This window comes from Saimiri boliviensis, chromosome 16 (assembly GCF_048565385.1).
Source record: "Saimiri boliviensis isolate mSaiBol1 chromosome 16, mSaiBol1.pri, whole genome shotgun sequence".
In the NCBI taxonomy this organism is placed as follows: Eukaryota; Metazoa; Chordata; class Mammalia; order Primates; family Cebidae; genus Saimiri; species Saimiri boliviensis.
The window spans coordinates 34253829-34269951 of record NC_133464.1 but is presented as its reverse complement, the minus strand read 5'-3'; positions in this window follow the sequence as shown (position 1 = coordinate 34269951).

Sequence of the window (16123 nt, the reverse complement as noted above, 5' to 3'; positions counted from 1 at the left end):
TATTAATTGAGAAGGTTAAGAAATGCCCCCAAAATTCTGCCATTTTGGTATAGGCAGAGTGATCAAATCTTAGAACAGGAAAATAGTAAAGTGGGGGGAACAGAAAAATATGGGAATAATTAAAGAACAGGATGGAGGATTAGTAAATTTAATTCTGTTCTTGCTCAAAACGCTGAGATTCTTTGATAATTTTAATTTGTTTTGGAGGTTCCGGAAACTTAAGTAACAATTAGAATAGCAAAGATGAATTAAAATTTTTCTTTCCAAACATCTTTTTCAGATCCTTTTGTAAAATGCAAGAGCAATAAGGAATGGTCAGATTATTGATTGCATGTGTTGGAAATACTGTGCCTGAAATCAGTACATAAGTAAAGAAAATGCTAAGCGGGGGAAATAGGAAGCTCTAGATATTGTAAAGGGATTCTTAAAATGTGACTAAGGAAGCCTATAGTAGAGACAATAATGAGCTTTCTTGATTATAATTTTTATTTTATTTACCTATTTATATATTTTATTTTATTTTTTAGAGACAGAGTCTGGCTCTGTCACCCGGGCTGGAGTGCAGTGATATGATCATGGCTCATTGAAACCTCAACCTTTTGGCCTCTAGCAATCCTCTCACCTCAGCCTCCCAGGTAGCTGGGACTATAGGTGTGTGGCATCATGCCCAGCTCATTTTTAATTTTTAAAATTTTTTTGAAGAGATAGAGTCTTGCTATGTTGTCTTGAATTCATGATCTCAAGTGCTCCACCTTGGCCTCCCAAAGTGCTGAGATTAGAGGGGTGAACCGCAGCACCTAGACCCAATTATAATTATCTTTCTAAGGCTCAGCAATAATCCACCCTTCAGCAAGCAAGGGTCATACACTTTTCCACAGAAATTCCTTGGCTTGCTCATTTGGGTGGTATTGAAATATAGTACTCCTTACCCATGCCCCCCATAAAAGCATTCTATTTCTTCTTATATGTGGCACAAACTATACTGTCCTGACATCAAATGCATGTCTTTCTCCTCTACTACTTTTCTGTGTTTTCTCTGACTCTGTCTACAATAGTTCTTAACATACGGTAAATCCTAAATATCCGTTGAATGAAATTGAATTGATCAGAATTAGACTTCAATGACAAAATATGATTAATGCTTATAAGCATTTTTTCAAAATGATGTTGTTCAGAATGCACAAAATAACTAAACTCTTAAGCAACGAAATGCCAATTTTAAATAAAAACACGGGAGAAATATCCCATGGATGTCCTTTTGGATGCTTTTTCACAGTCTTCTAAAAATAAAATTTGGAACTTCTTTTGCACAATTTGTCTTTGAACATAGATAAGCATTGATCTGGCTGGAGTTGTGGCAGAAGTACAATTATTTTTCTATCTCTCATATTTTTGTTTTCTTCTGAGACTATCTAGCTGAAATGATGACATTTGTGCAGTTTATTAGCAGTCAGCGACAAATGTATTGGAGTAGTGTTATATAACACTAAATAGTTTGAATCCCTAAAGGGACAGCAAAAATTTGTTTTGGAGGACATGTCTTATTAGTCAAAACTCTTAGGAAATCCTCTAAATAACCCATTCACTAAATACCATGGCTTAAAAGTCCTAGTTTAAATTTTTCTAAAGAAGTGCTGAAAGTTTTAACATATAACATACAAAGCAATCTAAGTGGAAATCAGTCATATGATTTCCATGGGGACTTTGCTAAAGTCCCCATTAAGAGAATGAAGAATAATTTCTCTTTTTCAAGATCTCTTAGTAAAATTTTGGAGTTAGACACACAAGCAAAAATACATACACTAAGAGGAAAAAGAAATGTGGAAAATACTGTAGGCTGATTTGTTCAACCCTACATCCCCAACCTATTTTTCTCTTTTTACATCTCTTTTATAGAGGGTAAAAAAAAAAATATTTTGTAACCAGGAGTGCCACTTGACTCAATGTTGGCCAATAAAATGTGAGCCGAACCCTACAGTGAACTTTCTCTAACACCATCATCATCCTTTCTTTCAACCCTGAATTTCCCAGAGAAGTATTTGTCTTGTAATAGGGAATAAAAGGCCAAGAGAATCACATAGATACCAGCCTGGGAATTTTGAGCAACTACATTATTGTCTACAGTCAATTACCACTAAACTTCTCTTTTCTCAAAAGTATTTCTTTATTGCCAAGCCACTGTAAATTGAGTTCTCTTGTTTCTTGAAGGGTAACTCACTCCTAACTGATGCATCTATTTCAGTAGTGCAGCCTACCTCGGGAGAGAATTGTGGTTACAATATAATGGCTAATTTTCTTTTTTTAAATGTGTATTTTATATTATCTTCTAAAAGGCTAGTTTTTTAGTATTATTGGTTGATACTTTTTTCGCTGTCCTCACTCAGCTTCCCATTATGCCTTGAAACTTACTCCTCCTCCAGAGCTATGTAGATGCTTATTTGATACCTAGTCTGATCCATGTCTTCCTTTAAGTGAGCTGCTATGATTTAAGGCATCCCCTTTCTCTGCCTTACCTCTGATGCTTCTTCTCAGCCTTACTTGGGTCTTCTCCTTGAGATTCTCCAACAACAAAGGCATCCAAATGCATTGTTCATGTAAATGTGACACAAAAAGACTGTGTGCCATGAGCAGTTTATTCCCTAAATTCATGAAGAATTATGTCTGAACTCAGAAAAAAGATTGCTTTATAAGTGATATTATACCATATGAAATCAATTAATTTATCAATGAAAAATTATATAAATAGAATTTTCTCCTATATATTTGTGTATAATAATGACATTTTTAAAATGTGAAGTTTAATTCATAGGTTAGAAACCTGTTTGACAACTCTGTTATCTTAAGCAACATCGAGAATATTTGTTTCTTGGTTGTAGAGTAAAAGATGCTATTTTCTCTGGAATTGGAAGACGTTTATATTAAGTGAATAATAACAGTTCATTTGAATTAAATGTTTACTTCATAAAATTAGTATATTATCTCATTCAATATTAATAAATACTGTGAAGTAGGTTCTGTTTTTAGGACCTGGTGCTTACATAAAATAAAAATTTAGTAAATATCTGTTGAATGGATAAATGAATGCATGAATCTTTGAGCTCATTTTTTTCAACTGTGAATTGAAAGAAATACTAAGTTGAACAAGACAGACAAGTTTTCTGCCTTCATATATATTTGAGTAAATGAGTCAGTAAATACCAAAATAAAAATAATTATAAGTTTTATTAAGTGCTATGAAGGAAACAGAACATGTGCTAAGGAGGAGGGGTAGGTAACAGAGGATATTCTTAAACAGGACAACTAGCTGAGGACTTCAGTCACAGAGTCAGCTGACCATTGGTGAATCAAATCATACACATGTTTTCTTCTGCCTCTTGAGCTGGTGCTGTGTCAACTATTTTATTTTGATATACAGGCAAAATTGTGTACTGCTCCTTAAAAAAAAGTTAGGCACTGTGAGAAATAACATTAATTTTTTTCACGTCCTAGATTGTTCTTGAAATTGGGCAAATGGTCAGGAGTAACGACAGATTGACTCTCCTTGCCCTTCCACAATTTGGGAGATACTTAAGTTACTTCAGCCCTTGGCATTGTAAAGAGACATCCACTGGTCTTAAAGTAGGAGAGTTTGAGAATGGTTTTCTAAGAAGCAGAGAAAAACGGCTTCCTAAGAAGTACTGAGTTTTGTTTTAGCCTTGTGGTACCAGAATTCCTATTAGTTATGTAGCGGAAACATAATTGGATCTTTTGTGTCATGGCCTTTTTTAAATATTAAATTTTATTAAGCATTTTTTATAAACAGTAATATCTTCAGGTGAGAATACAAGATAAAGTGTTCATTAGTAAAAGTTAGTATGTAACCAGGTCTGTGGTTGAACTGTAAAGTTAGAAGTTAATTTACACACTCAGGACTGCGGTTTGCAAAGACCATTTTTCTTTTCCAAAAGAGTAGGGAAAGCAGCTGAACAACATGGAATTCCAGTTTTTCTAAAGGGTTGTTATAACGACAGGAGTTTGGAACAATTATGTCTATTTACTCGTCCTGACACTTGGTTATCTCCCTTGTGACCCTGTGGAGCCTGAGGTAATGCATTCTGCATGGTAGTTTGGGGTCTGAGAAGGCTCTAAGAACTTGGTGACAATTATGCATTGTGTTTCATTATTTATCACACTGGTGTAACGTGAATCTCTCTGATGTGCACTGCAGGCTGATCTGAGGCCCCTGTTCACAAGGAAAGTCATGAGGAACCCTTATCCTATTTTCAAAACATTCCCCGCCTCCACCATTTTCATCTTATTCAGTAGAGATAACATGCTCATGACTGGAAGCAGCCATTTTGTTTTCTAGCTTGACTCTGCTTTGAACTAGAAGTTTTGCTGTACATGATGTACCTTTTATTACCAGAAATTAGGGATATTTGCTCTGGAAAATTTTAGTAACTTCAAAGTGTAACTAAGCAGCCAGAAATGTTTCTACGAGGTTAGCTGCATTCCACCAACACCGGAAGCCTGCATGTATCTGGTGGTGTAAATAAAAAAAGAGACGTGATGTTTGAAAAAACATGGTTTTCCTTGACTTGTGCAAAACTGGTTGGAATGTTTCTCTAACATTCCCACTTGCCTTTTCAAGCTGTGGATTAACGTAAAATTTCAAGATTTTTCGGGAACCAAAGTCTCCATTTTCTACTTGATGGAGAAAGCTTTGGAAAAACAGTTGCTTCGTTTAGAAATTTTCTAAAATCAATACTGAACAAAATTTTATTTATATGAATACTTATTCAGCTTGGGTATTTTCAATTTAGCTTAAATTCTAGACCCAGTGATAAAAGAAGGAATGTTAAATGTAAGAAACAAAGATTCTAGAATACTCCAGTCCCCTGGTGATATTTTCTGAGTGAAAGGGAAGCTACAGTATATACTTCATGAAGTCAGCTCTGGGTGTATGGATTGCTCTCCATGATCTCCAATCCAAGCTTAGGTTGATGCAGCAGAAAGTTTGTGGAGTCTTAGGTTTGAGTTAGGTAAGGTAGATGAGGAAAAGGCAGAGTGAACTGCTAAGATGGAATGTTCACACTATACCTGAGAAACATCCAAGTCCGCATAACCAGGAGAGACAAAGGATGTCCTGAGGCGTCTCCCTGCACACTTGCAACCTCTATAATCAATTATCCAAACCCCAGCCAGCAAGACCAAATGCAAGTCGAAGTCAGTTCAAGTCATTCCCCTGCTCAAGACTTTCCAGTGTCTCCCAGTAGTTGACTAAACTTCAATTATATTTCCAAATATAATTTGGAAGATACATGCCAAATAAATTTCTAACTCATTGCCATTGCCTACAAGGCCCTAAATGATGGATCCTGATAAACTCTCCAACTTCCTTTCTTACTCTGCCCCCACTCCTTTCCAACTATTCTAGCCATTTTGCAGATTCTGAAACATGCCACGCTGAACCTTTTCTAGGGGACTTCCGCTGCTGAACCTCTTCCCCCATTCCCACCTCTCCCAGACTGAAATGCTCTACCCTAGATGTCTGCCTGCCTTGATCTCACACTTAATTAGGGTCCTCACTTCCTTCTCAAGTCTTCTCCTTAGAGAACTCTTCCCGAGTACACTCTCTAAAATAGTCTCTGCACCCGTCATGGAGCCAATTTATTTGTTTATAGTAATACCACTTCCCCCTTCCCAGCTTTATTGAGGTACAGCTAGTATACAAAAAAAAAAAAAGAAAAAGAAAAAGAACCCTGTAATGTACAGTTTGGTGGGTTTGGAAAAATGCATATACTCATGTTATCACTACAAGCCAGTTAATAAATTGTAAGGGGAAGCAATATGGTAATTTCATCCATGACCTTCATATCCATTACCTCCAAATTTTCCTTGTGTCCCTTCATTTTTTAATTAATTTATTTTTTTTGTGATAACACTTCACATGAGATCTACGTTCTTTAATTTTTTAGTTCACAGGATCTTACTGTTAACTACAGGCACTAGGTTGTTCAGCAGATTTCTGGAACTCACTCATGTTGTATTACTGTAAATTTATGCCCATTGAACAACAACTTCCTATTTCTCCCTCTCGCCCATCCACTGGTAACTATCATTCTATTGTCTACTTCCTTTGGCTACTTTAGATGTCTCTTATATATAAGAGAAATATGCAGTATTTTTCCTACTGTGACTTATCCCACTTAGAATAATGTATTACAGATCCACCCATGTTATCATAAATGGTAAGATGTCCTTCATTTTATTTTACTTTTAATTTAATTTAAATTTGTTAGATGGAGTCTCATTCTTGTTGCCCAGGCTGGAGTGCAGTGGCACAATTTTGGTTCATGCAACCTCTACCTCCCTGGTTCAAGTGATTTTCCTGCCTCAGCCTCCCAAGTAGCTGGGGATTATAGGTGCCCACCACCACATCTGGCTAATTTTTGTATTTTTAGTGGAGATGGAGTTTCACTGTGTTCAGGCTGGTCTCAAATTCCTCAGGTGATCTGCCTGCCTCAGCCGCCCCCCACCAAGAAATCTCATTTTTAAAGGCTAAATGATATTCTATTGTACATATATGCCACCTTTTGTTTACCTATTCATTTGTGATGGACATTTGGGTTTTTTCATATCTTTGTTATTGTGAATAATCCTGCAGTGAACATGACAGTGTAGATATGTCTTCAAGATCCTGATTTCAATTCTTTTGAAAAAAAAAAATATATATATATATATATCTCCAGAAGTTGTATCGCTGGATCATATGGTAATTCTATTTTTAATTTTTTGAGGAATTACCATACTGTTTTCTATATCAGCGGCACAATTTTACATTCCTATTAATAGTATACGAGGATTTTAATTTCTCTACAACCTCACCATCACTTGTTATCTTTTGTTTTCTGGACAATAGCCATTCTAACCAATGTGAGTTGAAATCTGTTTGTGGTTTCAATTTACATATTTCTGGTGTTTAATGATACTGAGCATATTTTTATATTATCTGTTGGCCATTTGTACGTCCTTTTTGGGGACATGTTTACTTGATTCCTTTTCCAATTTTCTAACCAAATTATTTATTTTTTGCTCTCGAGTTGCAGAAATTTACTATATAGTTTGGAGTTTGGATTTTAACCCTTTATCAGATATGTGATTTGCCAATATCTTTTTCCATTCCATAGTTTGCCTTTTCATCATCCTGTTGGTCATTTTGCTGTGCAGAAGTTTTGAAAAATTTCTTACAGTCCCACTACTAGTTTTGTTTTTGTTGCCTCTGCTTTTGGTGTCCTATCCAAGAAACCAATTTTGTCAAAATCCATGTCAAGAAGTTTTTCCCTCACATTTTCTTCTAGGTATTTATAGTTTTATGGTGTCAAATTTTACATCAAATCTTTAATCAATTTTTGTGTATAGTGAAAGATAAGCATCCTATATCATTTTTCTGCAGATGAAGATCCAGTTTTGCCAACCCCATTTATTGAAAGACTACCCTTTCTCCATTGCATATTCTTGGCATGCTGTAGAAAATCAGTTAACTATACATATGTGGGCTTATTTCTGGGGTCTCTATTTTGTTTCATGGTTCAGTATGTTTGCTTTTATGCCAGTGCCATACTGTTTTGGTTACAGTAGCTTTGTAATACATATTGAAGTCAGGAAGTGTGATGCCTCCAACTTTGTTCTTTTTGTTCAAGATTTCTTTGGCTGTTTGGGGTCTTTTGAAGCTCCACATGAATTTTATAGTTTTTTTCTCTACTTCTGTAATAAACACCTTTGAGATTTTTGACAGGGGTTTTATTGAATCTAAAGATTATTTTGAGTCATATGGATGTTTTAACAATATTGATTCTTCCAATCCATGAACACAATATGTCTTTCTATTTATTTGTCTGTTTTAACTTTTTTAAATCAATATTTTATGATTTTCAGTGTACAACTCTTCCACTTCCATGGTTAGATTTATTCCAGAGTATTTTACTATTTTTGATGCTATTATAAATGGTATTGTCTTAATTTCCTTTTCATATAGTTCATTATTGGTAGTTACATTACTTTTTGGTATTGTGTTGTGTATTTATTAGTGCAACCTCTTAATTAATTATTCATATCTGTAGCCCTAGCACCTGAAGCAATGCCTGGTACATGATAGGCTCTTGGTAAATAATTGATGATTCATTAAGAGAATGAATATCTACTGATATAAATTATAAGGGGAAGCAATATGGTAATTTCACCCATGACCTTTATAGCAAAGGAAGTGATGAAAAATGAGATTGGGAAGGGATGTGGAATGAAGTTTAAATACTGGAAAAGTGGCTCAAGAGGCTGAAGTTTTAAACTATGAGTTGGAATGTATTTTAGAATGAATTAGAAATAAGAGACCTGTAGATTAGGGTCCTTGATTATCAAGAGTAAAGGGATCACATTCAAGGCTCGATAAGGCTTACTTCAGCCAAATTTATTTTTTCTTAAAACATTGGAATTTATTTATTTTTTCCATATGAAAATTCATTATTTTCTGGGCATCCTGAGGCACAAATGAAAAGGTATATCTTTTTTATAATTTTGTTGAAATTTGGAAATATTGTATGTTTGGGGTTTTCTAATTTCCTGTGCAATTGTTTTTCCAAAAGTTAAGCAGGAAAAAGGAATTTAAGGAGGGAGGGAGAGAGAAAAGAAGAAGACGGATTTTGCTTTTCTTCTTTTGTTAGCAGAAAAAGATGTGACTGCTAGCAGCAGGTTTTAGAGAGGGGAACAGGGAGCTAGATGTGCAGAAGCTGAGAGGGGATATGAGGACATAAATAACTTTCCTATGAGTGTGGCAGAGAGGCAGTATGATTGTTGTCCACAAAATATTAATAAGAAAGTGGCAGAGAAGCAGATAAACTGACTCAGCACACTCTCAGGTTTTGAAATTTTTTTTTTAAGAGAACTGATAACGTGAGGTGTTATAATAGCAGAGACGGGAGAAAAATGACCTATATACTTCATATTCTCCAAGACTTTTGGTAATGTTTCTTTCTTTAATTATATTTATTTCATGGTAAAATAATTTTTATTACAAGGTAATGTACACCTGGAAATCGATGAAAACAGCAATTAGAAGTGTTGATAAGCAATGAAAATATATAAAACGCTTTGACATGAACACTTTGAGGTTTAATTAATTTTAAATTAATAGATAGAAAATCCGTGCATATGACGGCTCTTCCTTTGGCTTGTACCACACTTTAGAAATTTGTCTCAGTTGACTTCATCATGGGAAAAAAATGGATTAGATTAAAAAAGTATATTAGATATAAGAGTAAATACTTGGGAGATTTAAATGAAAAGTTATGAGTTAAAAGTAAAAAGAGAAAATCCATGTATTGTGTCTTGGCATACTTAGAATCTGGGTGCGTTTGATGAACTGAAGATTAAATGGTTTCTGGGAACTTTTAAAGCCAGGGGCTTTTCCATATTTCCAGCATGACTCAGCATGGGAAATTTCAAGTCAGTGTAAGCATGCAGGGTGTTTTGTGAGCAGCAAAACCCTGCCAGCTTCTAAGCTTCATGGGAGAAAAAAATAAATGTGAAAGATACCAGCTCTCTGAATTAAAGTGAACAGAAAATGTTCTGAAAAAAAAAGGAAGGGGAAGCTCAGTGAAGAGAACCTTATTCCAGGGAGCTATTTAGTCATGGCAAAAGTTTTAGATCTTTAAGACATGAGTTGTTGATATTGATTATGGGAGAAGATTAGATACAGATATCTAAAACTCCCTGATAAAATTGGAATGTAAAACCATTTAAACAATGTAATGAGAAGTCAAGAGATTTGGAGCCTGGAAGCCTGGGTTTGAGTCCCAGATCTATCACTTGCCTATTGTTATTGAAGTATAATATACATACAAAAAGCTGCATAAATGATGGTACCCTAGCTCTTCACAAAAGACACATATGCATGTAACCAGCACTCACAGAAATTAAGAATCAGGATATTAGCAACATCTCAGAAAGACTCTTTTTACTCCCACCTGTTTTTTTTTTTTTTTTTAACTGGCCCCCAAGGGTAACTAGTCTCCTGATTCCTGATTTCTAACAGAGCAGATTCATTTTGGCTGATTCATCATAATTTTATATGAATAGAATCATTCACGATGAAGTCATCTGTACCATAGTCTCCTTGGCTCAACATTATGTTTGTGATTTATTCATGTTGCTGTGTCTAGCTCTAATCTGTTAGTTTTCATTGCCAAATTATATTGTTTAGTATAAATAAACATAATTGATACAATCTACACTTGATGGACATCTGGACTGTTTCCAGGTTTTGGTTATTCTCAGAATAACCAAATACAAGATGTTGCTAAGGAACATTCTGTACATTTCTTCTTGTGAACATCTGAACACATTTCTGATCATCTGCTAGGGCTGCTATAACAAAGTCACAAAGACTGGGTAGTTTAAACAACAGAAATTTATTTATTCACTAGAGACTGGCTGTCCAAGGTTAAGAGGTCAGCAGATTTGGTTTATTCAGAATCCTCTCCTTAGTTGCAGATGTCATCTTCCCATTGTGTCTTCACACCATCTTACCTCTGTGTCCTGGAGTTTCTTTCTCTTCTTATAATCACATTATTCCTATTGAATTAGGGGTCCATCCTTTTTACTTCATTTAATCTTGATAACCTTCTTGAGGGCCCTGCCACCAAATAAATACAGTCATATTAGTGGATAGGACTTCAACATATGAATTTTGGTAGGACACAATTCAGTCTATAATGCCATTTCTGTGGGTTATATTCTTAATAAATGCTGGATCATTGAATTTGAATACATGTAGGTTTAATAGACACTGACAGTTTTCCAGATTGGAAATGCAGATCAGTACAGCCTATCTGGAAAACTGTCAGTGTCTAGGATTAGTTACTTCATAATGTTAGTAAACATGGCAGTCTTTCTCATTTTAGCCATTCTGGTATGTCTGTACATGGCATATCACTATGATTTAATTAGCATTTTCCTGAATATCTTTTATATATTTACTAATCACTTGGATATCCTCATTTGTAAAATGTCTGTTCAAAACTTTTGGCTATTTAAAAAATTCAATTGCCTGCCATTTTCTTATTGATTTGTTAAAGTTCTCATGTATCCTGGAAATAAAATATTCTTTGTTGAATAGGTGTCTAGCAAATATCTTCTGCTAGTTGATGTATTTCCTTTTCAGTTCTTAGTTGTATTCTGATTAATATAAGTAGTTTTAACAGGGATGTTTAATTTATAAATTTTTCTTTTATGACTAGTGCATTTTTTAACCTTAAGTATTTAATCTTTGCTTGGCTTTCAGTTATGAACATTTTTTATTTTTTAACAACAGCTTTATTATTTTACTTTTATATTTAGATCTCCTGTACATCTACAACTGATTTTTGAGTATTGTGTGAGGTTTGAGAAGGGGTCATGATTTATTTTGTCTTTGTAAAATTCAGTTGATCTCAAATCATTTATGTAAAAAGCCCATCCTTCCCTGCTGCACTGCAGTGTTACCTTTGTCATTAATCAGGCGACAGTTCTAATAATGGGTCAGTTTCTGAATGTGCTCTTCTTTTTCACTGGTCTTTATTTTTATCCATGAGTCCATAGCGAACTAAATGTAAGGGCTTTATATTTGACTGGCTGACTTCTTATATTAACAGTAATCTTTGTCCAGGGCCGTTCTTGGCCTTTTGCATTTTCAAACACATTTTAAAATTAGCTTATTAATTTCCACAAAAACAGCTTCTGGAAGTTTGGTTGGGATTACACCAAATTTATAAGTAAATTTAGGAAAAACTGATATTTTTAAAATATTGAACCTTCCAATTCATGAACATGGTATATCCCATTATTTAAATCTTTCTCAATTTCTGTCAGTAAATTTCGTAGTTTTCTATATAGCTGTTTCATATATCTTTCACTAGATTTATTCCTACATATTTTAGGATTTTTAAATACTGTAGTTTAGCCAAGTGATTTAATTTATTGCCATTCATGCTCTAAGTATATTTTGAATTTTGAATATTATTGATCCAAATATAATCTAGCCAAATAATAATGATCAAGTAGTGTTTTCACCCATTCCTTCATGCATTTCTTTATTAAATAATCATTTATTGCATGCCTCTTGTATGGTGGTTGGTCACAGTGCTAGATGCTAGGCACACAAAATAAGGCAGTTTTTATTCTAGAGGAGGTAACAGTTCATGGCTCAACAAACAATGACAATACAGGATGGCAAACTGAAGAGGTGTGACTAATTAGGAAACCCAGAATGATGCTGAATAATAATCAGAATAACTACAGAAGTCATATTAAGGAGTAGCATCAGAAATAGCACAATAACTTCACAAGGGGACAATAAAGAGAAACTATAACAACTTCTTACAGAATCATATTACACCAAATTGGTGCTAAATTAGACTCAAGTAAGAAGGTAAGAGCTTTGAAATACAATGTGATCTGTGTTGCCTTGATTTAATGGGATTTTGAGGAGTAGGAGCCATAAACATAAATGTAACAAGTGATCTTCTCCAGGCTGGGACCACAAAAGAAAGAGCCTGCTTAGGTCACCAAGAATTTATCTGGAAGCACTGGGATGGGAACTGAGACAAAACCAGCTTCATTATTTATTTATAAGCCTGCTGTAGGAAGTATGGATCCTTTTGGTTTCTAGAAGGACTATAAACAAACTTCTGATCTGTTTATTTGTATACAGGATACTACTGAATTTTTGTAAACAGCATAGACTGTTAGAAATAAAGGATAGTTTGATTTAGGATATGTGTCCATAGCATATATTATCTAAGGAGATTTATGCTGCCTATTGACAGTGGCAAATTCATGATATTAAGGCAAATGGAAGAACAATGAAAATGGATTGAAAGTACAAGGAATCGAGTAGTGAGGATTTTGAACTTCCACTAGTTCTGAAAAGTATGTCTAATTTAAATAAAAGGTAAATGGATATAGTAGAAATGGCTTTCAGCTAGGAAAGAGAAGTAGTCTCCGTTTCTACATGTACTTTCTAAGCTATGCAATCTCTCTGGCTCTCAGTTTCATATACAGAATACATTGCTTTCCTTCCACAGAAACTCACCTAGTAATTGCACTCAATAAATATGAGATAAATGAATGAATATATAGGAGACAATGAGTTGGAGGGGGTCTTTATTGGGTCTTCTTAGTTTTCTTTATATTTTTAGAGAATCATATTTTCTCTCATGGCTTACATTTTATTTCTGCTATTGACTTTTAAATTATAAATCTATTTCATATAATTCTTTGAACTCTAGGTATGCATATCTTTTTTCTTTTAACTGGACATCTGCAATTGGATACTGTGACTAAAAATTGGCATACCTAATATGAACTTACTGATTTTTATCTTCCTCCCAACTTGCTCTCCTCCTGTGCCCCTACTTTAGTTAATGACATTCAGCAACAGACCCAGTTGCCCAACATCCTTTGCTCGGAATTTCCTAAAAGGATTATCTCCCTAATAGCTCTGGGAAGTGACCATTTCTCTCTATATTTATATTCCTACAATCCTTGTTTAGGTCATCGAAAAAATGGCCTGAACATCTTTAGCAGCCTTTCAAACCAGTCTCTCTGACTTTAGAATATTCCCTTTGATTTGATTGCATTATTTTAGACAGTGATCTTACAAAAATACAACTCAAATCCCATCACTCTCTACCTAAAATCATTCAGTGATTCCACATTGCTCCAAGGATAAAGTGCCAACTCCCTAAAGTGGCTTATCATCTTCATTAGACACTCCTGCTTTCCTTTCCAATTTCATTTCTCCAAGAAATTTCATCTTCTGCCAGACTGAGCTGCTTTCCTCACCTGTGCTTTATGCTCTACTTTCCTGACACTGAACATGATGTTCTCCTGGCCTAACTGCTTTCCCCTTCCACCCAGCTCTCACCTCCAGCCTTCACTTCTTAGCCTCCTCACCTGACCGTGTTCTCACCATCTGTATTATTTCAATCTAGAAATCAGCTTTGGAAAGATGTCTTTTCTGATGGCTTCCTTCCCTGTGGTTGCTACCACTCCTTTTCTAGGATATTTCTCTCTGTGATGTATTATCTGTTAAATATCTGAATCCCCCACAAGATGAAAAATCTTTGTGAGTATGTGAATGTTTACCTGTTTGGTTCACATTCATTGTGTTTTCTAATTGTCTGGCTCAGCATAAATTATTAATAAATGTTTATAAAATAAAATTACTCTTGCAATATTAAAATACTATAATAGAATGTTAAAATCATAAGGCTGAGAGATTTATGAGATCACAAAATTATAATACTATAATAGACTGTTAAAATCATAAGTCAAATTTGAGGGTGAGTTCAAATTTGATTGGCAGGGGTTGGGGAATAAAGAAAATGAGAGCCTGGGGCACTTCAGAGAAGTGCGTATTTTATGACGTCAGAAAAGTTGTACTGTTCGTTTGGGATTTGGGGAATTAACCAGAGGACAGTCCTTTCACTGCTGCTGCTGTAATATAAGCTCAAGGGACAATGAAGAACACTGTAGTTTGAAAAATAGACTTTTGGGAAAAGCTCTTAAAACTTGGGGTGTTACATAAGAGGATATGACACATCTTGCCTGATGAATAAAGATCTGCTGAAGACTTCTAAAAAGAGGCTGCATCTGCTTTAGTTGCTTAGAGGTATGCATATTCTCTGAGCACTGTTCTCTCCAAAACATTTTGAGAATAAAGTTTTCTAAATCACTGTATTTTGTCAAGTGTCAGACTCTGAATTGCTAAATGGGAGAAAGTTTGGGAACATAGAAGAAACACTGATGATCAAGTAGAAACATGAAAAAGATTTGCTTGTGAGTTTATTTTATTTCTAGTTTAGAAATAGGGTAGTGAGGCTGGATGTGGTGGCTCATGCCTGTCATCCCAGCACTTTGGGAGGCTGAGGTGGGTGCATTAGTTGAGGTTAGGAGTTCGAGACCAGCCTAGCCAACATATAGTAAAACCCAGTCTCTACTAAAAAAGTACAAAAATTAGACATGGTTTCATGCACTGTAATCTCAGCTACTCGGGATGCTGAGACAGGAGAATTGCTTGAACGCTGGAGATGGGGGTTGCAGTGAGCCGAGACTGTACCACTGCACTGTGGCCTGGGCGACAAAGTGAGACTGTCTCAAAATAAAAAGAAAGAAGGGAAGAAAGAAATACGGTACTGACAGATCTTCAAGTCTAATAAGCTGATTTTCCCTTGTAAAGCATATTCTGTGAGGGAAAGTTACATGTTAAAATATGGCACTCTTTATAATGCAGTATTCATTCCGCTTTCCAGGAGAAGGGCGTGTGCTTCTTACCTGTTTAAGTAGCTATCCTTTTTCTTTATTTTCACTCCTCAGGATGGAAATTTTTCTAAAATGTATTAATTCCATGCCTTTTAGATAATATAATTAAAACAAATATATCTTTAAAATATGGTTTTATTTTTCAAAAAAAGGGATAGATTGCTTTTCTGTATTGCAATGTGGGTCTGGATTTTTCGGGGTTTTTTTTTTTTTGTTTTTTTTTTTTTTTTTTTTTTTTTTTGCCTCTAATGAATTCTCTGTCTTACATCTCACAGCCCACCTCCATCTGTCTCCCAACACTATTTTTTGGTTCTTTTATTGATACATAGTACTTTACATATTTGGGGGTACTGTGAGTGTTGCATGTATAGAAAGTGTCCAGATCAAGTCAGGGTATTTGGAGTATCCATCACCATAAGTATTTATTGTTTTTATATGCTAGTGTCATTTTAGGCCCTACTTTCTAGTTACTTTGAAATACATAATATTGTTGCTAAGTATAGTTGCCCTAGTCTGCTACTAAATATCAAAACTGACCTCTATCTACCTATAGGTTTGTACCCCTTAAGCAACCTCTCTTCACTCCCATACCATCCACATACCTTTCCCAGTCTGTTTTATCTATTAATGTATTCTCTATCTTTCATAAAATCTACATTTTAACCTTCTACTTATGGGTGAAAGCATGTAATATTTGTCTTTTTATGCTTGGCTTCTTTCACTTATCCTAATGACCTCCAGGTCTATTTATGTCACTACTAATGACACGATTTAATTCTTTTTGTGG